Source organism: Capricornis sumatraensis, chromosome 2, assembly GCF_032405125.1.
Source record: "Capricornis sumatraensis isolate serow.1 chromosome 2, serow.2, whole genome shotgun sequence".
Taxonomy (NCBI): Eukaryota; Metazoa; Chordata; class Mammalia; order Artiodactyla; family Bovidae; genus Capricornis; species Capricornis sumatraensis.
In genome coordinates this window covers 35,285,973-35,312,086 of record NC_091070.1, presented here as the reverse complement: position 1 = coordinate 35,312,086, position 26,114 = coordinate 35,285,973, and the positions used below count along the sequence as shown (strand labels likewise).

The following is a 26,114-nucleotide window of genomic DNA, read 5'->3' as shown; positions in this document are numbered from 1 at the left end:
GGAAAAGGAGTACGTCAAGGCTGTATATTGTCACCCTGCTTATTTAACTTCTATGCAGAGTACATCATGAGAAACGCTGGACTGGAAGAAACACAAGCTGGAATCAAGATTGCCGGGAGAAATATCAATCACCTCAGATATGCAGATGACACCACCCTTATGGCAGAAAGTGAAGAGGAACTCAAAAGCCTCTTGATGAAAGTGAAAGAGGAGAGTGAAAAAGTTGGCCTAAAGCTCAACATTCAGAAAACGAAGATCATGGCATCCAGTCCCATCACTTTATGAGAAATAGATGAGGAAATAGTAGAAACGGTGTCAGACTTTATTTTTTTGGGCTCCAGAATCACTGCAGATGGTGACTGCAGCCATGAAATTAAAAGACGCTTACTCCTTGGAAGAAAAGTTATGACCAACCTAGACAGCATATTGAAAAGCAGAGACATTACTTTGCCGACTAAGGTCCGTCTAGTCAAGGCTATGGTTTTTCCTGTGGTCATGTATGGATGTGAGAGGTGGACTGTGAAGAAGGCTGAGTGCCAAAGAATTGATGCTTTTGAACTGTGGTGTTGGAGAAGACTCTTGAGAGTCCCTTGGACTGCAAGGAGATCCAACCAGTCCATTCTGAAGGAGATCAGCCCTGGGATTTCTTTGGAAGGAATGATGCTAAAGCTGAAACTCCAGTACTTTGGCCACCTCATGCAAAGAGTTGACTCATTGGAAAAGACTCTGATGCTGGGAGGGATTGGGGGCAGGAGGAGAAGGGGACGACCGAGGATGAGATGGCTGGATGGCATCACAGACTCGATGGACACGAGTCTGAGTGAACTCCGGAAGATGGTGATGGACAGGGAGGCGTGGCGTGCTGTGATTCATGGGGTCACAAAGAGTCGGACACGACTGAGCGACTGAAATGAACTGAACTGAACTGAACTGAAGCCTTCTGTTTTTGTTACAGTCCATCCAGAGGCAGAAATGTGTTTCCATTTTTGCAAGGAGGCCTGAATTTTTAAAAATCTGATGAAAAGAGTTTACAATTAAAAGAATTTAAGGTAAAATCAGTAAAAGTTTTCCCATTTAGTAGGAGTAGTAATTAATGAATAAGCTTTCCCTAAGTGATTCCTTTCCAAAGAGATGCATATGTTTAAACTGAATTCATTCATCTCTTTTCTGTGGCCATTATCCTGTCTGGCCTTCTGCCACAGCTCTAGAGCACAGTGATTTCTTTTTCTCTGTCATCTCTTTCTTTTCCTGGACAGAGATTCTGAGAATTTTTGAGCTGCTAATTATATGATTTTCTCTGGTTTGCCCCCAAAAGCTTAACAGTCATATGTTGTTGTTTTTTTTCCCTCCAGCAAATTTAATGCCCCACAAATCAAAGACAAATTAGCTGAAAATAAGATAGACTTCTTCACACAAATCCTAGGTGGATATCAACTGCCTGTCCCATAGTAAGAGGTGGCCACTATGCAGTTAGCCACAAGTTCATTTCATTTTATGGCTGAGTAATGCAGATGACACCACACTTATGGCAGAAAGCGAAGAACTAAAGAGACTCTTAATGAAAGTGAAAGAGGAAAGTGAAAAATTTGGCTTAAAGCTCAACATTCAGAAAACTAAGATCATGGCATCTAGTCTCATCACTTCATGGCAAATAGATGGGGAAACTGTGGGAACAGTGGCAGGCTTTATTTTTGGGGGCTCCAAAATCACTGCAGATGGTGACTGCAGCCATGAAATTAAAAGACACTTACTCCTTAGAAGAAAAGTTATGACTAACCTAGACGGCATATGAAAAGCAGAGACATTACTTTGCCAACAAAGGTCCACCTAGTCAAGGATATGGTTTTTCCAGTAGTCATGTATGGATGTGAGAGTTGGACTATAAAGAAAGCTGAGAGCCAAAAAATTGATGCTTTTGAACTGTGGTGTTGGAGAATACTCTTGAGAGTCCCTTGGACTTCAAGGAGACCCAACCAGTCCATCCTAAAGGAGATCAGTCCTGGGTGTTCATTGGAAGGACTGATGTTGAAGCTGAAACTCTAATACTTTGGCCACCTGATGTGAAGAGCTGACTCATTTGAAAAGATTCTGATTCTGGGAAAGACTGAAGGCAGGAGGAGAGTGGGATGACAGAGGATGAGATGGCTGGATGGCATCACCGACTCAATGGACATGAGTTTGAGTAAACTCCGGGAGCTGGTGATGGACAGGGAGGCCTGGCATGCTGCAGTCCATGGGGTCACAAAGAGTTGGACACGGCTGAGCAACTGAACTGAATATTCCATCATGTATACGTGCTCTGTCTTCTCTATCCATCCTCTGCCAATGGACATTTAGGTTGCTTTCACGTTCTGGCTATTGTAAATAGTGCTGCAAAGAACACTGGGGTACATGTATCTTTTTGAATTATCATTTTCTCTGGGTATATGCCCAGGTGTGAAATTTCTGGGTTGTATGGTGGGTCTATTTTTAGTTTTTTGAGGAGTTTCCATAGACATAGAGATGTCACAGAGAGTGAAGTAAGCCAGAAAGAGAAAAACAAATATCATACAATATCACTTATATGTGGAATTCAGAAAAATGATACAGATGAACTTAACAGCAAAGAAGAAATAGAGACACAGATGTAGAGAACAAACTTATGGGTACTAAGGGATAAGGGGGCTGTGATAAACTGGAAGATTGGGATTTACATACACACTACTATGTATTGGATAACTAATGACAACCTACTGTATAGCACAGGAAAATCTACTCAGTGCTCCGTAGTGACCTAAATGGGAAGGAAATCTAAAAAAGAGGAAATATATGTGTACATATAACTGATTCAATTTCCTGTACTGCAGAAACTAACATAACACTGCAAAGCAATAAGAATTGATTTAAAAGAAAAGAGAGAGAAAAATAGCCCTCTGCCAGCCCCCTTCAAAATGGATCTCACAACGAAAGTTCTTCCTAGCCCTTAACTTGCACCTCCCAGGCTGTGCTGGGGAAGGGCCAAGAGTGGCTTCAGTGACGGGGAGTGGAACAAACTGGAATTCACCGTCCCTTTCCCTCTGCCCACCTGTGGGGAGTGTTTCTGACTCCCACCCCGGCTCAGGCAGGGCGCTGGCGGCCTGGGCAGCACCTGGCCTTCATTAGAGGAGATGCTGGCCCAGGAAGGCCTGGAACACACCGCTCATTAGACAGAGGCTGAGTCATGGGGTGTGGAGGCCGCTGGGTCACATTCTTGCAACATAACAAGCAAACAGAGAATTGGCAGAGAAAATCTAGACTGTGGAGTCTGTAAAACTTTTTCAAGGCCAGTTCACAAAGACACCCACAGGTCTGTGAGCGTGAAATAAAAGGTGAGCAGAGCCTGTCAGAACTGTACAAGATCAGATTAACCCATGGTTGATCTGAAAGAAGAGGCTTCTAGAAAGGCAAATACCTTTTGGGATACGAAGGCTCAGGCAGAGGGAGGGCCTGAAACCTTACTATTTTTTTTTTGTAATTTTACTTTACAATACTGTATTGGTTTTGCCATACATCAACATGAATCCGCCACGGGTGTACATGAGTTCCCAATCCTGAACCCCCCTCCCACCTCCCTCCCCATACCATCTCTCTGGGTCATCCCAGTGCACCAGCCCTAAGCATCCTGTACCCTGCATCGAACCTAGACTGCCGATTCATTTCTTACATATTATACATGTGAAACCTTACTTATAAAAAGGGCAAAAGACTGAGAAGCAACCTCTCTCAGGTAAGACTTGGTAAATCTCTTACCAGCCTGTGGCCTCCAGCTCTAACCACTCTTGGTCTTGAACCCTAGCCTGGACAGAGTTTTCCAAAGCAGAATGTAGCCCTTCACACCCTGAGTACCTGGCAGAGAGGAATGCTTTGAAACCAAGATTTGCTTCCAAGGAATAATTAGTTCAGATTTCTGAAACTGGAAGATGAAAATCCAGTACATCTGAGAAGCAGGTCTGCTGGAACCTGAAGGTTCACACAGACAAACTGAGGCAGACCTAATTTGTTTTCTTCATAGCTTAAAACCACTTCTTTCGGGCAATGATCTGAAGGGGGGACACGTGGCCCCAAGACCAGACTTGAGTGCTCATCCTTCCAAGGAGATATTTCTGACAGATGAAAGGGTAGGAGCCGACAGAAGCCTAGAATGCTGAGGCTAACACACTGATGTGATGGCCACACCCATCTCCTGTGTGGACACCGCCTCCTCAACAGGACATTTTGAACCTGGCATTTAATGAGCTATGGGAAACATGAAACACATTTTCACTCTCATGATCAAAGGATGAGAGATGCTTTCTGACTTCTTTTTTTTTTTTTTTGGTCACTCCATGAGACTCGTGGGGTCTTAGTTCTCAGACCAGGGATTGAACCCAGGCCCTTGGCTATGAAAAACTGCTGAGTCCTAACCACTGGACCACCAGGAAATTCCTGCTTTCTGCCTCTTTGCCTTTGGCTAGTTTTCTCTCACTTCCCAAGCTGGGCTGAGGAAAAAGAAAGGTGAGGTCACTAGTTATTTGAATTTGATTTGAATTTCACTTTCTAGCTACATTTGATTTAAATTTTGTATTTAAATATACTTGGATTTCATTTTTAACATACATTTAAAACCATTTTTTTAACTATAATTAAAAATACAAACATGCAGCCATGTTAGCTACCAGATCCTAACCCAAGGGAAAGCACTTTTGCTCACAGGTTTTTAAACAAATCTTGGGACAGAGTTTCTTGGGCCCTCCCTGCTTCTCTCTCCCTTCTCCCTCTCTCTTTCAGCTAATAAGGCTTTGCAGTATAATTTACCTACAGTCAAATGCATAGTTCTTAAGTATTTAGCTCATACTCCATATAATCACCACCCATCTCAAGATATAGACAACGTCCAGCACTCTAGAATCCCTTTTTGCCCTTTCTTTTGATTTTATTAATTATTTTTGTTGTTGTTGAGATGGGTCTTCATTGCTGCACGTGAGCTTTCTCTAGCTGCAGCAAGCGGGGGCTACTCTCCAGGTTCAGTGTGCGAGCTTCTCACTGCGGTGGCCTCTCTTGTTGCGGAGCATGGGTTCTAGTTGCACGGGCTTCAGTAGTTGCATCATGAGAGATCAATAATTGTGGTGCACAGACTTAGTTGCTCTGCAGATGTGCAGTCTTCCTGGACCAGGGATTGAACCCATGTCCCCTGCATTGGCAGGTGGATTCCTATTCACTGCACCACCAGGGAAGGCCCCAAGTATGCCCCAGGTTACTGGCACCCTTCTCCCATCACTATCTGACTCTATCACCATGGATTAGTTAGTCGTGTGCCATCAGTTAGGAAAGTTATGGATCTGCACTGGCCTCTTACTGTTCCTGTGATGAAGTTCTCCGAAACACAGCATGCAGTCACACCAGGCTCCGAAGCATCTATTTATTTGGCCCATGTTCTTGTCAGGCCTCAGGAGGCTTTCATAAGTGAATGCACAACCTGCTACATGGCTCTACTGCTTATAAAAGATGTTGGGTAGTTCACGTCTGACTTTTGCACCCAAAACAAGAAATTCAATAGTATTAATTAGGATTATTTGGAAATTTTTAAGTGTTCTGGTATTCCATTTTTCAAACTTCTGGATCAGTTTAAAGAACAGACAGGTGACTAGGCAAGCTGTTTTGTGTGTGTGTGTTTAGTATTTTATTTATTTGGTTGTGTTGGGTGTTAGTTTTGGCACACAGGCTGTCCTAAGGCATGTGGGATCTCAGATCCTTGACCAAGGATTGAACCCATGTCCCCTGGATTGCAAGGCAGATTTTAAACCACTGGATCACCAGGGAAGTCCCTTATTTTGTTTTTTGTTTTTTGTTTAAAAATATTTGTTTACTCTTTGTGACTAAAATAATATAAAAGTAAATTAAATGCACAGAAGATTGCAATGGTTTTACCTAAATTAATTGTTCCAAATTTGGAATTCATCAAGACAGTCATTTTTCCTCATAGATTAACTTTTACAAAAATTATTTAAACATTTTTTAAAAATTAGAGTTTATATAAGATTTGTCTGAAAAAGTTCTAATACTAAAAAGTTTGCAACCAGCATCTTAGGACATAATTTGTCTGGACATAGAGACTGAGCTGTTAGAGTAGCTGAATTTTCCTTCTTGACATGCATGCAGGCTTACCTTCTTCTGGACTGCCTTATTCTTTTACTCTCCAGTTTGAAGCAGTTTCTTTATCTGTGGTAGCAATGGAAACAATGTAATTAATGTTCTACTGCCTTCACCAGGAGAGCCCTCAGTCCCTTTCCCTATAAACCTGGTTTTTAAAAGTTTCTTTGGAGAGTGTGTATATGTGTGTGTGCACATGCATGCACTCATGTGTGTGCCTATGTGTCCATGTGTGTTACTAACAGCATTAGAGATTGTTGTTCTTCTTCTCTGTATGTATTTTTCTATTGTTAAAAAAATGAGGGGGACCTCCCTGATGGTCTAGTGGTTAAGACACTACGCTGCCAATGCAGGGGACCTGGGTTCGATCCCTGGTCAGGGAACTAGACCCCACATGCTACCACTAAGACCCGGTGCAGCTAAACCAATTTACAAGGAGAGAAGGTGGAGAGATCATTTTCAAAAGTCATTTCCTGAAAAAAAGAGGGGAGGGAAGGCACAAGTGTGAAGGCAGTGAGTCATCAGAAGGCAGCCTGGAGGAAGCACGAGGCTACAGGCGTAAGCTGGGGGAGCCTTGCTCAATCTTCCACAGGCCTCTCAGATTAGCGAGCTGAGCAGGGTATTGAGCCCTTCATATGTGAGAAGAGGGCATTGTGAGAGGTCCAGAGTGTACTGATGTACAGGGTGGTGGACAGCTGGAGATTCAAGGGAAAGGCAGACAGACTGGTCCTGGGATTTTGGCTGGGGCCACTTCAGTTCAGTTCAGTTCAGTTGCTCAGTAGTGTCCAACTCTTTGTGACCCCATGGACTGCAGCATGCCAGGCCTCCCTGCTGCTGCTGCTGCTGCTGCTGCTGCTAAGTCGCTTCAGTCGTGTCCGACTCTGTGCGACCCCATAGACTGCAGCCCACCAGGCTCCCCCGTCCCTGGGATTCTCCAGGCAAGAACACTGGAGTGGGTTGCCATTTCCTTCTCCAATGCATGAAAGTGAAAAGTGAAAGTGAAGTCGCTCAGTGGTGCCCAACTCTTAGCAACCCCATGGACTGCAGCCTACCAGGCTCCTCCGTCCATGGGCTTTTCCAGGCAAGAGTACTGGAGTGGCCATTGCTTTCTCCTTGTCCATCACCAACTGCTGGAGTTTATTCAAACTCATGTCCATTTAGTCGGTGATGCCATCCAGCCATCTCATCCTCGGTCGTCCCCTTCTCCTGCCTTTAATCTTTCCCAGCATCAGAGTCTTTTCTAATGAGTCAGTTCTTCACATCAGACAGCGAAAGTAATGGAGTTTCAGTTTCAACATCAATCCTTTCAATGAATATTCAGGACTGATTTCCTTTAGGATGGATTGGTTGGATCTCCTTGCAGTCCATGGGACTCTCAAGAGTCTTCTCCAACACCACAGACCAAAAGCATCAATTCTTTGGCACTCAGCTTTCTTTATAGTCCAACTCTCATATCCATACATGACTACTGGAAAAACCATAGCCTTGACTATATGGACCTTTGTTGGTAAAGTAATGTCTCGGCTTTTTAATATGCTCTCTAGGTTGGTCATAGCGTTTCTTCCAAGGAGTAAAATGAGGCTCCCAGGGTTGCTTGGACTGTGTGAATGTGGACTCAGGATAGACAGGGCCTTACCACCCGGTCATATAAAACACACCTCAGGCACCCTGCATGGGGATGTGAACTGGGTCATTGGAAAAAGCAGCACTTCCAAGATGGGCGGTGGAAGAGGGCAGAAGGAGCTGAAGGGGGCAACTCTATAATCAGTGTAGCGGCCCCAGGCCCTGAGAAGAATCACAGGGCTCCCAACCTGGACCTGACCCAAGCAATTGCAGAGAAGGTGGTCAAGGGGCAACTAGGAGGCCCTATCCAGAAGGAAGACTGAGAAGGAGGTTTGGAAAGAGGTTGCAATGTCCATGGCCAGGCAACTAGGGCAAACCAGTTCCGCCCCCAGCTTAAACTGGAGATCACAACTCTAGCAGCTGACTCTGTGGGTAGTGGGTGAGTGGGAGGATGATATTCTAGATAAAGCCTAGACTGACAAGTCCCACTAGAGCTTTGAAGAAGAATTAGGAAAGCGGAACCACAGGATGCCTGGTTCCTCTTGTATAAAATTTAAAGTCTCACATCACTACTGACTTATTCTAAGTCTTGCTGTGGTTAACTGCCCCATCATTGGCTCCCTTTGTTGTCTTTTATTTCTCAAGAATTAGGAGTGCATTGCAGGGATGAAGACTGGTCAAGAAATCAGACTGCCTGCTTTCATTATTGTAGCTTCATCACTTATTATCTGTGTGGTAAGGCAAGCTTTTTAAAGGTCCCTTTTTAAATGTCCTTTATCTGTAAAGTTGAACTATTGTCAGAAAGAACACATAATATGATTAAATGAAATCATGCATTTAGGGACTTCCTTGGTGGTCCAAGGAAGGTTAAAGACTCCACTTTTCAAATGCAGGGGTGGTGGGTTTGATACCTGGTCAGGGAATTAGGATCCCACATGCTGCAAGGCAGGCCCCCCAAAAGTATCAAGCATGTAAAGATCCTGGCACAGCGTAAGGGTTCAATAAACATTTGTCAGTTGAGATGGTAAAGCCAGAAATAATAGTAGCGGTAGGAATGAGAGTGACAACCCAAGTGGCAGTCAGGTACATGTTTCAGGGATGGAAGAGTAAAGTCGAGAATGCTGCCCTATAGGATTGGTGTCCAGAGGAATCAGAGAGGCAGCGCTTCCTACCATGGTTAATCTCTGGGCACCTCATCAACCCAGGTTGGTTCCCTTAAGCCTGCCCACAGCTCTGGAAATCCTCCCTTCCTCCAGTCTCTACGTTGAAACCGTGTTAGTGGATTCCTTCCCCTGCTGGGGCCCTGACTGATCCAGTACTGATGGTGGTTGTGTATCTTTCCATCAGTCTTTTGTGCTGGTCCTCAAACCAGCTCCTTCTTCCAACTTGCTCCCCATCCTTGGCTTTGGGCACCAGCATTTTTCTAAGCATTCAAGTGTGACTTTCAGTCATCTCTGACTGGTTCTCCCCTCTCCCTGAGCCCCCACAATCTAACGTCCTGAGACTCTACATTCCTCCCCACAGAATACCTCATGTCCTCCCCTCATCTCCTTTCCCATGGCTTCTCCTTTCCAATCAGATCCTTCTTACTGCCCACTTGGGCTAGGGAGAGAGCGTCCTAACTAGACTCCTAGGCTTCAGGTTCCTCCTCTGCACCCTTCATTCAGCCTATGATTTGCTGTCAGATTAATCTTCTCAACTCTGGGGCTTTCAAAACTTTTTGGCTGTGACTCAGAGTAGGAAACATATTTTACTTTACTACGCAGTACACACATGCAAAACACAAAAAGCACCATTGCACTCTGCTTTTTTTATCATGAGACTCCTGAAATTGACTTTGTGACCCACTAACGGATCATATCCCACAGTTTGAAAGTAGTGCCCCCACAACAGACTTAATCGTGTCCCTACCCCAGTGAAAGCTGTCAATAGTCCCCATCATTGACTGAAGTCAGTACAAATTGTTTAACCTGGCATTTAAAGGCTTCGATAGGATGACCTTGATTTGTTGGCCTAAGCATCTATGTCATTTTTACCTCTCTGACCTTGAGTGACCTAATATAGAGAAGAGGAACAACAATATTTCCCCAGCATGAAGGCCAGGGGTAGACCAGATGATACATTTAGCTTCCTCTTTAAGGGCTATGATTCTGGGAGCGTATGTGCCCACCATCCAGTCACCAAACATATCTCCTCTCTGGTCTTTGGACACTTCCTATACCTGTGTCATCGTTTCCCGTTGCTCCATTTAGCCATCTTCCTCCATCTCTCTCTATCCTCCTATGTTGAAATCCCATCAAAGTGCAGCAAAGGCAAAGGACACAGGAATAAAAGGTTAGAAAATACTTAAGCAATTCAATTAGTGTACTGAGGGTGAGGCCACTCAGGCTGGTATGTTACACACAGATGGGAAGATGACACTAAAGAAGTAGGGTAGGTGAGATCATGCCAAACAGACCCTCAGGCTGAGATTTCATCTTAATTTAGAGGTCACGGGGAGTCACTGAGAGTTTCTGAACAGGTGGGATATAGCTAAAGGTGAGGTGTAAGGCAACTTATCTACCTGGAGCGGGGGCAACAGAGGTTATTTCAGTAGTAAAACTGACATAGCCCAGATGAAGCTGGTCTTATGAGAGGCCAGGTCATGGATGGATCCTATAAATTCAGGCAGGCAGCACCGTGGAGGTTCAGCTATGGCCACAGATAAGCATTCTGGAGAGCAGATGGAATATGGTGACAAGTTATAAGAAGCAGACTCGAGCAGAGGGACAAGAAGGTGCCTGGCTTCTGCCAACTCTGGCAACACAGTGCAGGGGCCCAGCCAGGAATGAGGACTCAGGGCTAGGGGGCTGGTCCTTGACAGGGCTGCTGAGAGCAGAGCTTAGGAACCATACATTTTACTCAGACCCTGGATAAGACAGTTTCTCTGCCAAGTAGTGTTTCATATTGATCTATCTGACTCCCAAGCCTGAAGTCAGAATGATACCGAACTGAGGTCTCTGAGGACAAGAAGCAGATTCTCTCTCCTCCTGAGACCTGGCATAGTGCTTGTCCAGAGTAAGCCTAGATAAATATTTGTTGAATCGAATTGAAAAGAGATTATCATTCCTATCACCCCACAGATAATCGCTGCCTGTTTGTCTGCACTGGTGATTCTTGGTGTCCTGGGCCTTATACTGTTTAACTGAAAGAGCTCAAATACTAAAGCTCTGTGACTGATTATACTGATACTCTGAGTTCATTAATCTGGGCTTCCCTGGTGGCTCAGATGGTAAAGAATCTGCCTGCAATGAGGGAGACCAGGTTCAATCCCTGGGTCAAAAAGATTCCCTGGAAAAGGGAATGGCAACCCACTCTACTATTACTGCCTGGGGAATTCCATGGACAGAGGGTACAGTCCATGAGGCTGCAGTTTCTAAATGAGTTTCCCAGGTGGCTCAGTGGCAAAGAGTCCACCCTGCCAGTGCAGGAGATGCAGGAGACACAGGTTCAATCCCTGAGTCAGGAAGATCCCCTAGAAGAGGAAATGACAACCCACCCCAGTATTCTTGCCTGGGAAATCCCATGGACAGAGGAACCCCAACAGTCCATGGGGTTGCAAAAGAGGCAGGCATGACTTGGCGATTAAACAACAACACATTTCTAGATAAAAGGCTTCAGGTGTGGCTTCCACGACTGATGATGTGTGTGAACAGCCAATGGAGAAATGAGCGTTAGTGTTGTCTTTCATCCCATGGCCTTGGGGTGGGGGTGGGGTGGGCAGAGAGAGCTCAGCTCTGCAGCAAACCTGAACTGGACATCATCGTGAGATTTGTTTTCCCTCAGGCAGGGAAAGAAACCTGTCTTTTTTCATGTGTCCTTTTCCAGATGTATCTTGCTCAATCCACCCCCCGAGGTGTTCAGGAGATGAGAGGAGCCACTCACGGAGCAGCCAGGATTAGAGGAAGCTGAGAATGTGTGGGCGCTGCGGGCTCTGCGTGGGGCCCCCAGCAGTTCTAGCAACCCCGGCGCAGGTGGGAGCTAGTCACCCTGAGGGAGCACACTCCTGGGGGTGAGCAGGGAATGCCGACGGCCAGGAAAAGGGTGTAGAATTGTTTTTCTTGGTAAACTCTCCATAAGCATGTATTATTCATACTCCCTGGCTCCGAGTTATTCAGTCAATACTTATTATGGGATTTCCCTGGTGGTCCAGTGGCTAAGACTCTGACCCGGGTTGGGGAACTAGATCCCACACACTGCAACTAAGACCCTGCACAGCCAAATAAATTTACTCACTAAAAAACACTTACTTACTAAATGTCCCTCTGCTAACAGGAAAGCAGAGGGAAGACAGGTTTATTCCACTTTTGAGGCTCCGGTGCTGTGCTGTGCTTAGTCGCTCAGTTGTGTCCAACTCTGTGACCCCTTGGTCTGTAGCCCACCAGGCTCCTTTGTCCATGGGGATACTCCAGGCAAGAATACTGGAGTGAGTTGCCATGCCCTCCTCCAGGGGATCTTCCCGAACTTAGGGATCAAACCTAGGTCTCCCACATGGCAGGCGGATTCTTTACCAGCTGAGCTACCAGGGAAGCCCTTTTGAGGCTCCTATTTAAAAAATAAAAGGCTAAGCAAAATTTCAAAACCATACTATATTTTAATGTGCTTTTGAAATTAAAATTATATGATAAATACTATCGCTTTCGTCCCTCTTGTAACTACAATTTTGTGTCTGAATTCGTAACCTCATTTGTAGGTAGGGCAGAAGTCCAAATTTGAGGCTCTTTATGAATATGAGGACTGGATCTTTTGCCCCTACCTCCCCAGGCCTCCCCCTTTGCTCCCTACCAGGTCCTGAAGCATAGAGGACTGAACCACAGAACATTATTGCTTGGACTAACATCAGACTCTCCACTGCTTCCATTCGATGCAGAGGCTTCCTTTGATTTAAGTCCAGCCTGCTGCTTTAAACTGTCCTGAGTGGCTCCACCCAGATGTAAGGCTCTGTCTGTCCTTGTCTGAAGCCGGTCTCCTGGATCGTGAGAACCTTTACTGCCAACTCACCCAATAAACCATGCTACTTGGCTTGAGTTCTATCTATGATTTCCTCACAAGCACTTAAACTGTGAGGACGCCCTATTTCTAAATGCTTGGGCACAATCATCTGCAGCAATAGGAAAAGCAGGGATTCCCCAGAGACTCTTTTGCTTGGGCACATGACACATGCCTCTAAACCCACTTAGCCAGGAATAGGAGGTACCCTGATGTCCAAACACAGAAGCATATGACTTGATGCCATTGTGATCAAATAAGGAAACACCAGCAACCTCTTTTAAAAACCAAAGGAACCTAACGCAAAACATTAACCCGTCTACTCTGTAAGATTTTGGCTTTAGAGAACGATGGTCAGAAGGACACATTTCTTCGGGATAGCTGAGTCTGCCCATTCTCCAGCTCTGCAAAACCCACCCTGGGGGCTCCTACAAGGCCACCTGACCTCTGGGTCAAAACCTTGTTGGATTTTCCTTGCTCAGATCTAAGAATCTCACATCTGTTTGGAGAGAATTAAGGAGTTGGCAATCCACCGGTAGAGTCCCCATATGAACGGGTTCTGTCTCTTCAAGAAGTGGAACATGGGGTGACATGGTTAGAGAGACCTGTCTAAAGTTCTTAGTAACCCGGAAGTCACTGATATGTAAAAGTGCCTACCCTTCAGAAAAATCAGATAAGCAGATGAGAAAGAGCAGAAGGAATAACCTAGACTCTATAGTATCATTAAAGGAATAAAAGTATTTTTTCAAGCCTCATCTTAATTATAAAGAGGTACAAATATGATCATATAGCTGCCAGAACTGTGTTTTTTGGCAAACAGCTATGTAATTTTTGTTTCCTCACAGGCTATGGCAAAGGGAAAACATTTTTTAAAAACTTTTTTTTTTTAGTTCCCAAGGGGAAAAAAAAGACAAGTGGAAGAAATACTTTTCCCCATACTCGATCACACTTACATTTGTAAAACTAGTGTACTTCTATTTTTTTAAAAAGCTTCTGCTCATCAGCAAAAGGCTAGAAGACAGAGCTGGTTACTCTGTGTTTGTCTTGGGTGTTATCTCTTGAAAGAAAAGTATACAGGAAGTACCATATCCATCATTAATCACTGAGCTCTAGAAACCCTTAGTCACATGACTTTTAGCGTGTGTTTCGAAAGGAAATATTGACTGTTGCCTTCCTTTCTTTGACTTTAAGGGTGAAAATTCTGTATAGTTTTTACACAAATTCTGGTGGATTTGACTGTAACTAGCCCATCACTTTCTCTGCTCACACCTTCACTCTTCACCACCTTCTTTTTATTTATTTGGCTGTGTCAGGTCTCACTTGCCACAAAGGAGCTTTGATCTTCACTGTGACACGCAGGATCTTTTGGTAGTGGCATGCAAACTCTTAGTTGCTGTGTGTGGGATCTAGCTCCCTGATCCAGGTCCCCTGCATTGGGAGCACAGTCTTAGTCACTGGACCACCAGGGAAGTCCCTTCACCACCTTTATCATCAGTTAAAAATTATTTTCTCCACCCACTGCTATCAAGAACATTAGTCCTAATTACTCCTTCCTTCATGTCTAAGAAAAGGGGATGTCATTCAACCATTTAGTCACTTTATTCAATATGTGTTCATTCGGTGCCTGGTGTTTTCCTGGTGACCTCATGAGTTGTAGCCTGCCAGGTTCCTCTGTTCGTGGAATTTTCCAGGTAAGAATACTGGAGTGGGTTGCCGTTTCCTCTTCCAGGGGATCTTACTGACCTAGGGATCAAACATGTATCTCTTGCGTCTCCTGCATTGACAAGCAGATTCTTTACCACTGCGCCACCTGGAAAGCCGACAGAGGTAAATTACATTCTGTGATAAGTGTTTATCTTTCCAAGAAGATATCCTCCTTGTTCTTATTTTGTCCAACATCAGTCTCATCCTGTTCACCTCCTTTCCGGTCAGCAACATGCTGTGGTTCTTCCCTTTAACCTTGCCTCTAAGGGTCTTGACAGAATAGTTCTATATTCTTCATCTTCTTTTCAGCCACCAAACCATGTAAGTTGGTTCCTGCTCACCCCACACTACTGAGCTATCCTCTCAAGATTGGCAGTGAGGGTTCCCCCCATTATGAATCCTTATGGCAGCTTCACTGTGGCCCTCAGCCTCTCCCAGTACTAACACACCTGACTGTCTCCACCTGGCAGCGTTCTTCTCTACCGGACAGTGCTCTCCTTACACAGCCGAGTGACTGGTATTCCCAGGGTTCCATCCTCAGCGTTCTCTGTCTTCTGTCCAAGCTGGGAGATGCCTCTGTCTTCCATTGAATTCCACACCTAGAATATCTATACCAACAGGGATGGCGAACAGGTTTCATCTAAGGTACCGACTCTAACCAATTAGCAGTCGGTGCCTGGAGCACCGCTGTGTTGAGAAGGATACTGAGGCCGCATGTGACCTCACCAAGAAAAAGTACAGTGATCAGTCATCAGCTCTGCTTCAAGTGGTGGCACGTGTGCCAGGTACTTGACATCAAGCTCCAAGCCTATCGGTGAGATAATGAGATAACCTGCTCCTGTTCCCATTATCCCTGCTCTGGATATTCTCTTTAAAGTATTACAATAGTCTCTGTGTGTTGCCTCCTTTCAGTCTTTCTCTTCTTCATCAGTCATCCAGCCCTTGTTTGATCCTCCCAAAGCAAACATCTATGTCTGTTGATTTATTATTTATTCATGCCTGTTTAGAAAGGCTCCCTCACCCTAGGATAAAGCATATGGCATTAAAGGAGATTTAGAATCTGACTGCAGCACACCTATCACCATGTGCCCAGTGCCTCCCAGATCAGATGGTATAGCACTGGTTCACTGCAGAGACTTGAGACAAACCTGCCCTGGTTTCAGACTTCAATTCTGCCATGGTTCTGTGACCCTGAACTACTTGACTCTGTGTTATCTGACTCTGTGTTTCAGTGTCCTCATCAGCAAGATGAGGAGAACAATCCTACCTAGCTCTTGGCATGTAATAAACCCAATTAAACCTTGAGTCCTATCATTGCTACCATGCCTGGCACACCTACCCTCAGTGACTTTGGTCGAACTGTCTCCATTGGCCCTGCTCCACCTTTTCCCACTCCCAGGAAGAATACATTGCTCCTTGCTCTTTCCTCCCCTAGAATGTGTCATACTCCTCTACTCCAGCGGTTATCACAGTGTATAGTGCCCACTTGGGGTTTTTTGTTTGGCTGAGCACAGAGTGTAAGATCTTAGTTCCCCAGCCAGGGATGGAAGTCACGCCCTGTGCAGTGGACATGCAGAGTCTTAACCACTGGATCACCAAGGAAGTCCCTGTACTTAGTTTATTATGTGTGTGCCTGACCCAGTAGTTGGGGGCTCCTGACCCAGTTGGGGGCTTCCCTTGAACAGGAAAGGTTCATGCGAGAAACTTTAGAACTGGATGGGAGGCTGTCTTATTTACTTTTATGTCTTCTTCTACCATGATGTCTGGAGAATAGTAAACATAATTACGTCTGAGTGACAACATGATGACTGAAGGGAGAAATGAATTGGCAGAGGCCAAATGAGAACCAGGTGGGCTTCCCTGGTGGCTCATACGGTGAAGCATCTGCCTACAATGTGGGAGAGCTGCATTCGATCCCTGGGTCAGAAAGATCCCCTGGAGAAGGAAATGGAAACCCACTCCAGTACCGTTGCCTGGAAAACCCCATGGATGGAGGAGCCTGGTGAGCTACAGTTCATGGGGTCGCAATAAGCTGGACATGACTGAGTGATTTCACTTTCTTTCTTTTCTAGTGATAATGATTATAGTGGAATCTGTGGTTTATCTACAGGGAGATAATAAATAAGTTAATCTATTGGAATCTTATACTAGTAGCAGGTACATTTGTTCTTTCTTTTTTTATGCTAGTATATCACCAGGAATCAATTACCATGCTCTGACTTTTCCTTTGCCGCCAGAAAGAACTTTTATTAACGTAAATGTTATAGTACTCATTCTCAACTCTATAAACATGAACTTTACTTTCCATGGTCCAATTCCACCCCAGCCTCCAATTCTATGCTAGATTTAGCCCAAACAGAAGTTGGGCTGTAAGACCAATTCCTATTGGACGGTAAGGCCATTGACTTTTACTCTTGCTGGGATCATGGGCAAGTAGTTCTCAGGTCCCATGATCATATCAGGAGCTTGTCAATCTAGCTCTAATCTGACAGCTAATGATAACCTCAGATATGCAGATGACACCACCCTTATGGCAGAAAGTGAAGAGATGCTAAAAAGCCTCTTGATGAAAGTGAAAGAGGAGAGTGAAAAAGTTGGCTTAAAGCTCAACATTCAGAAAACGAAGATTATGGCATCTGGTCCCATCACTTCACGGGAAATAGATGGGGAAACAGTAGAAACAGTGTCAGACTTTATTTTTTTGGGCTCCAAAATCACTGCAGATGGTGACTGCAGCCTGTTAGGCAGGGTGGTCGGCTCAATGAGGTGCATAACAGCGCTGGGGACCTGAGTCATGTTTCCTGTTTTCTTGAAGAACATTCCTTAACCAAATAAGGAAAGATTTCTATATGCGATAGCATAAGGAAGGCGTTGCATGAGCTCATTCTGCCTGTCCAATCAGGTATCGCCAAGTACCCTGTAACTGAGACAAAGAGCTGACTGTATATAAACCGCCATACTGCTTTGTTCAGGGCTCTCGTCTGATTCCGCTGCGTCGGATGAGGCTTGAGCCCTAGCACGCTAGAAATAAAAATTCCCTTCTTGCCTTTGCATTACCATGGTGGACTTGTTCACTCTCTCGGTTGGTTTGGAGATACGGGCTCGGCGCATAACACAGCCATGAAATTAAAAGACGCTTACTCCTTGGAAGGAAAGTTATGACCAACCTAGATAGTATATTCAAAAGCAGAGACTACTTTGCCGACTAAGGTCAGTCTAGTCAAGGCTATGGTTTTTCCTGTGGTCATGTATGGATGTGAGAGTTGGACTGTGAAGAAGGCTGAGTGCCGAAGAATTGATGTGTTTGAACTATGGTGTTGGAGAAGACTCTTGAGGGTCCCTTGGACTGCAAGGAGATCCAACCAGTCCATTCTGAAGGAGATCAACCCTGGGATTTCTTTGGAAGGAATGATGCTAAAGCTGAAGCTCCAGTACTTTGGCCACCTCATGAGAAGAGTTGACTCATTGGAAAAGACTCTGATGCTGGGAGGGATTGGGGGGCAGGAGGAGAAGGGGACGACAGAGGATGAGGCTGGATGGCATCATGGACTTGATGGATGTGAGTCTGAGTGAACTCCGGGAGATGGTGATGGACAGGGAGGCCTGGCGTGCTGCGATTCATGGGGTCGCAAAGGGTCAGACACGACTGAGCGACTGAACTGAACTGAACTGAATGATAACAAGAGGTTTGGAAAGCTCTGACTTACAACCTGGATTAGAAAGAAAAAGGCCTCCTCTGAAAAGTACTTACCACTCATCCCTGCCTCATGCTCTGGGTATGATTTAGAGTATACTTTTCTAGGCAATAGATTTCCACAGTTTATAGTAAACAGCCTCTCAGCTTCTCTTTGAGACTTATGACCTTGGTTCTGCCCTTGTGGATTCAGATCACATGGCATGCCCTTCAAATGTGCAGAAGGGGGAATCTTCCTCCGTATTCTCCTACTTTCTACACAAAACAGATCTCCCAGTTCATTCCATGGAGATATGCACGCTTGCTGACATGGTGCCTGTATGCAGATTGGACTCATCTCCCAATGGGAGTCTGTCAATCCTGTTCCACCCCACCCTGCCTCGGGGTTGGCAGTGTCCAGAGTTCTGTTTGCACTGAGAGCCAGTAGCTCTGTGCAGGCTTATCTATAAGCTTATCTATATGCTTATCTATAGTGGCTGGTTTCCAGTTGGTTTCCTCCTCTCCATTTCTCCTAACCTAACAGACCAGCAGGTTGGAGGAGACACACCCAGGGAGTGTTTCAGCTGCCCCAGTGTTAGCAACAGGCTGAAGGAAATCCATGTTAAGCAAGCCTATGTGATTCTGCAGTGTGGGGAGAGGGGTTTGCATGATTTGGGGGTGTGTGTGTACGATTTGGGGAGGAAGAAGAGGATAGAATCCACCAAGGCGCACGTGAGGAATAGAATGACAGTCCTGGAGAATGCAGCAAGGTGGAGGCCAGCACTCATGAGGGACTGTTGGGGACAAAGATCAGAAAATTGTGGATCTAAGCAAGGCTGGGCTGACAGTGGACAGGCCACCTAGTAGAGAAGGTATTGCCCAATGCCGAGTTCCCAGAAAAGACTTCCCAAGAGCGGGGTGTCTCCCAGGCCCCTGAGTTGTGGATGGGCAGTGTTAAGATTCAGTGTAGAAATCCTAGAACATGAGTCACGTAGCGGTAGCTATGGCAACAACACTGAAAGCCAGTTCTCTCTGATTCAAGTCTTTCTTTATTTCTTTTTTTTTGGCTGTGCTAAGTGGCTTGCAAGATCTCAGTTCCCCAAGCAGGGACTGAACCCAGGCCATGGTGGTGAAAGCCCAGAATCCTAACCACTCCCTCAATTTTTTTTTTTTCTCTCTTTTCTTTTCTTTTTTGGTTCAGATCTTAAGTAGCATGCGCTCACACACAGATGACCCAGCCATTCACAAGTCACATGGACTTCAGTGAAGTCCTATGAGGGCGGGTTCTATATTAGGGCTCCTTGATGGCAAATGACAGAAATCAGCTTTAGCAAACCTAAGCAGAAAAAGGATTTTTTTTAAAGGTAGGGTGTTAGGGGTGGTGGGCAAGAGTGACCCATAAAATCCAAATGCAGAAATGAAGCTTGGGCTCTGAAAAGGCCTGGAACCAGACATTTAAATATGTCAGAATGCTCTGTGTGTCTTGTCTCTTCTCCCCTTGAGGCTTCTTGATTCATCTCTTCAGCTTTCTCTGCTCTTCACTTCACGTAGCTCCCAAGTCACATGGTACAAATGCAGCCACATGTACCGACTGACTGACAGTCTCTCAGAGGCCCACATGCAAGCTCCCAGGTGAGAGAATCCAAACGCTCAGCCTGTTTCAAGAGTTTGCTCCTGATTCCATCGACTCCTGTGGGGGCAAGAGGTGGTGCCAACATGGCTGCTGGGAGCCTCTCCTGCTCAGATGCCGGGAAGGGGCTTCTGAGAGAAATGGGCCAGAGAAGATGCCAAGTAGGTGTCTGCCCTGTCACCTGTCCCTGCCGCTGCTCTCAGCGCTGTCCCTGCTGGTCCCTCCTCATTGTTTACATCTCAGCTCAGGTATCACCTCCCTGGAGACAGGATCCCTGATCACACCAGCTGAAATATGGTCACCCCCTCCCCACTCCTTCCCATTCTCTCTCTGTGTGAACTGAACTGTGTCCTCCAAATCCATGTGTTGAAGTTCTAACACCCTGTAGCTTAGAATGTGACTGTATTTGGAATCAAAGTCTTTAAAGAGGTTAAGTTAAAATTAAGTCATTAGGGTGGGCCCTAATTCAATATACTGATGTCCTTATAAAAGTGAAATCGCTCAGTCATGTCTGACTCTTTGTGACCCCATGGACTGTAGCCTACCATGTTCCTCCATCCGTGGGATTTTCCAGGCAAGAGTACTGGAGTGGGTTGCCATTTCCTTCTCCAGAGGATTTTCCCAAGCCAGGGATTGAACCCAGGTCTCCCACGTTGTAGGCAGATGCTTTACCATCTGAGCCACCAGGAAAATCTGATGTCCTTATAAGAAGAGGAAATTTGGACAAAAATATGTACAGAGGAAAGACCATGTGAGGCCACAGGGAGAAAGTGGCCATTTGCAGGCCATGGACAGAGGCTGAGAAGAAACCAACTCTGTTGACACCTTGATCTCAGACTTTGAGCCTCCTGAACTGTGAGAAAATACATCTGTGTGGTTGAAGCCACCAAGCCTGTAGAACTTTGTCTCAGTAGCCCTAGCAAGTGAATATATTCTCTATCCTTTTCCTAGTTTGATGGTCCCTCAAAGAGGCAGCTGAGAGGGACTTCCTTGGTAGTCCACTGGTTAAGAATTTAGCTTCCAGTGCAAGGGATGAGGGTTTGATCCCTGGTGGGAGAACTAAGATCCCACATGTCATGGAGCAAATAAGCCTGCGCACTGCAATGAAAAGCTTGTACAGCCAAAAAGAAAAAAAAAATCACTAAAGAGGCAGTTCAGATAGTGGTTGATGCACAGATCCTTGCTCTGGCTTTCTCAATAATGGCAGCAGCTGTGACAGGGTCTGCTGGATGTTCCAGAAGCCCAGTTATCTAGAAAAGTGGCTGTGGCAGGCATGGGGGTTTAGGTGGTAGCTGGGAAGAAGCCAGGCCTAGTGTCAGGCTCCAGGGCAGGCATCACTGAGATGGCCATGCTGATACAGGCTGGAGAAGGCCCTTTCTACCTATTGTGGTGCCAGGAGACCTTTTTTCTGGTGATACTGTCTTTCCCATCCAAGAAGGGGTGGGGTCTCCCTTCCAAACAGGCTTCGGCTTCCATTGTACTCCCAAGGGGTTCTAGTTAGAGTGTAACAGGGGACCTTGCAAACCAGCACTGAGCTTGTCACTGCCACTGATCCCATCTTACTTGTTGACCAGGCTTTGAAGAACTCCTTCAAGACTTGGATTTTGCAAAATGGTTGAGGCATATATTAGACCCCCATTAAATACCTCTAAAATGAAGGGAGTATGTGCAAACAACCAGGAATTGAAATAGCATACAGACACAATCCCTTTGTCCTAGATCTGGAAATTTCTCTGCTTCACAAGATGTATTTTGTTCCCCATAACACTAGTATCCCCTTCAGTCCCTCCGTCTGGCAGCCACATGTTCCACATAATTCCAAATTCAGAATCCAGTTGTTGGCATGAGACAGACCAAATGCCCCAGTGCCCGACTGCACTTCTCACTTGTATGTTAATATCCCTTGGACACAGATTTGCCAAACTTGCCATGGATTCCCCAGGGTCCAAATATAAAAACTGGAAAGATTTGTTTGTTTTCCCTTTTCTGGCTTTCCGTATTCTGTTGCCTTTACTTACTATCCACATCTTTTTGTTTGTATCTTATAAGAGCTTCATCTTCCGTCAGACATTCTTTCCTTATTTGGCCCCAGTGTCATGCTGGTTTCTGGGTAGTTTTTCATCATCTCTTTTCTGCCTTGTTTCAGCTCACTCACACTTTTTATTTGTCCATACTTTTCCTACTGTCCTCTCTATAATCCTCTCCAATTCTACTTTTTTTTTTTGGATGGGCCACATGTCAGGTTGACCAGGGATCAAACTCTCACCCCATGCATTGCAAGCACAGAATCTTAACTACTGGACTGCCAGAGAAGTCCTCAATTCTATCTCCCTATTAAAAATTGGTTCTGCTTTCTCCTCCACTTATTTTATTCTCTCTTCTCTACTCACCCTCGGAAATTCACTCTTTTCTCTCCTCTTCATTTGCTACTCTCTCCTGGCACTCCCTAACAAAAGTTCCCCTCATCCAGATGCCCTCTGGATCTCCTGGCATGCCACCAGCTTCCTCAAAGCTCCTCCTCTGCATCATGGTGAGATGCCTTTCCCAGGGTCCCTGCTTTCATATCAAGGGCCTAAAAATCTGTTATTAGTAGAAATCAGCAAAACTTCATTGCCTGAGGGCTAATGCTGGGCTTGCTCCTTATTTCAAATAGCATAGTGATTTGTATATAGAAGTTGCTCAATAGTGTTTTTATCAGTGTTATTAGATTGCTTTCTACGCTTATCTTGGAAGAGTTTTATAGGCTTTGGGTGGGGTACTACTAAGCCATTTATTGCATGTGTACAAATTATAAATTCCTACACACACCTGGATCATCGCAAAACCCTTCTGTTAGCTTAAGGGGCATGGATCTGACACCAAAGATTGTTGCATGGGGATGTGCAATTAAGGAAGTGAAGCCAAAAAGATTTCTGAGCACATGATTATTAGCATAAGCAAGCCCACTAAGTAGCAAGGGCATGAGCTTTATCTATCCCGGAAGATCACTGGAAAGAAAGACAAGAGGGTGACTCATCCCTTGTCTCCATAACAACCAGTTGGCCATCCCTTTTTCTTATTACCAGAGGTTAGCCCTTTACGCAATGCCACTCCTGGCCCTGTGGCCTCATGACTCAAAGTCTTAAGATTTACAGCATTTTCTGAAGAGGCGAAGGTCATTCCCTTGGGTAACTCCTTTTGAATACTCCTAGATGAGTCATTTACCATGAATGATTCTGTTGAGTAAATTGGTTGCCAGGTACCCTCTTCAGAGAAGGGCTCTATTTTCATAACCAATCCCCAGCATACAGTGACTTCTATGTGTAAACTTAGAGGGGCCAGCAATGCAAGAACAGTACCAACCACTAAGGCACTTTCAAATGTACCTTAAGTGATACATTTGAAACTTAAGTGATACCCATTTCCAGCTCCATCAAGTGAACCCTTCACATGCACATTTCCCTCCTACAGTGAAAAACTTACCTGCATGAAAGTATTCATCTTTACACAATTAATTATATGGTTATTTTAGAGAAGACAGGAATTGTTTATGAACCAGATTATACCTTATTTCTGAGTCCCTGCAAGGATTCTCCAATCAGTGTTTGTCTAGATGAGTTGTAAAAGTCAGGATTTCTGGATTCTGTTCCTAAACATGGATGATCTTGGGTAACTATCACTTTCCCTGATAGTAAAATGGAGACAATAATACTTATCTACATCTTCCAACAAAAAGATAAGGCAAAGTTAAAAGAGAGTATAGATAATTTAACTTTCCTGTAAAAATGTACTAAAGAGTTGGCTGATAACTGCTTCATCACGGAGTTGTGGAGTTGTTTTGAGAATAGGTTTATTTAAATGAAATAAGTGGTCAGCTTTTAGTTCCCTGGAGAAAAGACATTTTAACATTTTTTTGTTTTTTATTTTTTGTATTTTACAAACATAGCAAACCTATTAGGAAGCACACACAACCTATTGAGTGCTTCATTCTTAAATTTTTAATCATTTTAATAGGCATTAAATAGTTAACTACAAGTGAAAAGCACTGAAAGTAATCAAATCAGACAGCCTCAGGAATTTTCTCCAGGGCCCACACTATGAATTTGTTTACTTAGCAAATATGGAGTGCCTATTATATCCCTCTTGGATTCATCATTCATACAGCAAAGAACTGTGCAGTCAGGGAAGGAAGTAAAAGAAAGTCAGAGGAACCAACAATAAACAGAAATAAACAGGGACTTGTCAGGTGGTCCAGTGGTGAAGACTCCATGCTGCCAATTCAGGGGGCCCAGGTTTGATCCCTGGTCAGGGAACTAGATCCCACATGCCACAGCTAAGAGTTCTCATGCCTCAACTAAAGACACAATGCAGCCAAATAAATAAATATAAAAAACAAAAAGTACAAAAGCACATAATAAGTGCTTGATGAATAGTAGCTGTTAATATTGGGCTGGCCAGAAAGTCCATTTGAATGATTTTGGCCAATTCAACATTATCTGAAACTTTAGTTATACATACATATAAAATGAGATATATCTGTATATAATAAATATATATACATATATATGAAACAATTACCACAATAGCTTCCATATCCATCACTTCACAGTTACTTTTGTGTGTATGTGATGAGAATACTTAAGATCTACTGTCTTAGCAACTTCCAAGTATTGTTAACTTTTTTTTTAAGTCGCTCAGTCACGTTCAACTCTTTGGAACTCCATGGACTATACAGCTTGGAATTCTCCAGGCCAGAATACTGGAGTGGGTAGCTTTTCCTTTCTCCAGGGGATCTTCCCAATCCAGGGATTGAACCCAGGTCTCCCACATTGCAGGCAGATTCTTCACCAGCTGAACCACAAGGGAAGCCCTTGTTAACTATAGCATTGTTAACTATAATCACCATGCTATACATCAGATCCCAGAATTTATTCATCTTGTAACTAACTGGAAGTTTATGCTCTTTGAACAACATCTCCCCACGTCTCTCATCTCCTAACCTCTGGCAACGAAATTATGTTTCTACATTTCTGTTTCTATGAGCTTGACTTTTAGACTCCATATATACGTGAGATTATTTCGGTATTTGTTTTTCTCTGATTTCACTGAGCATAATACCCTTAGGCTTCATCCATGCTGTCATAAATGGCAGGATTTCCTTCCTTCCGTTTTTATGACTGAATAATATTTCACTGTGTGTGTTAACCACAAATTGGCACTTGCCATGGGCACTTGCCATCTACCGCTACAAGAATTAAATCATGTGCTGCTGTTAGCTGCTGACCTCCAACACCCCGCGGAAGGAGTTCAGGGTGGAGAGCTGGAGTGAGGCACTTTGTGCTCCTGGAAACTGGCAGGACAGGTCTTCAGATAGTTATTCTCAGGAGCTGATTTTATGAGTCCAATTCGTGTATCGTCTCATATTTGGAAAAGCACTAAAATCCTTCATGGCGATGACTATTTCTCATGACTAGAAGAAGCTTCATGAGACCAACAGAAACTTTCTAAAAAAATAAATGTGCTTGATTGCATGTACTCTCCCTTTTACCACAATCATATATACCGTCCTTCCACCCATCTCTTTGGAACAGTTTCTCAGAGCTATCCAAGGTGCTGTCTCCTGGGCTGCAGCCCCCACACTGCCCCAAATAAGACTTAACTTGCAACACCCATGCTGTGCATTTTTTTAAGTCGACATGTGTATGTGTGTGTGTGTATGAATGTGTGTAGATATAGACATAGTATACAGCTATAGATGGGCTCCCTGAGCGGCACTAGTGGTAAAGAACCTGCCCACCAATGCAGGAGATGTAAGACACTTGGGTTCGAGCCCTGGGTCAGGAAGATCCCCTGGAGGAGGACATGGTAATCCACTCCAGAATTCTTGCCTGGAGAATCCCATGGATAGAGGATCCTAGCAGGCTACGCTCCATAGGGTCGCAGAGAGTCAGGCATGACTGAAGCGACTAAGCAGAGAACAGCACATGGCCATAGATATAAAGCTCTCATTTTCTTTATCCCGTTCATCTATCGATGGACATTTAGGTTTTTTCCAGGTCTTGGCTATTATATATAGTTCTGCAATGAGCATGGCAGAGCAGGTATCTCTTCAAGATAGTGATCTCATCTCCTTTGTACCCAGAAGTACATACCATATGGGTCATATGGTAATTCTGTTTTTAAGTTTTTGAGGAACTTCAAACCATTTCCACAATGGATGCACCAATTTACATTCCTACCAATGGTACACAAAGGTTCTCTTTTCTCTACATTCTCTCCAACACATATCTCTTGTCTTTGGACAGTAGCCATTCTAACAAGCATAAGGTGATATTTCATTGTGCTTTTGATTTGCATTTCCCTGACAGTTAGTGACACTGAGCACCTTTT

At 44.5% G+C, this 26,114-nt stretch overlaps 1 non-coding gene across 1 annotated transcript; it reads left to right on the top strand.

Annotated features, from left to right (window-relative positions):
* Nucleotides 1-6,457: 6,457 nt before the first annotated feature.
* On the top strand, nt 6,458-6,530 carry TRNAG-GCC (transfer RNA glycine (anticodon GCC)). The gene has a single exon. It is a non-coding gene; the product is annotated as a tRNA-Gly (tRNA).
* The last annotated feature ends 19,584 nt before the right edge of the window (nt 6,531-26,114 follow it).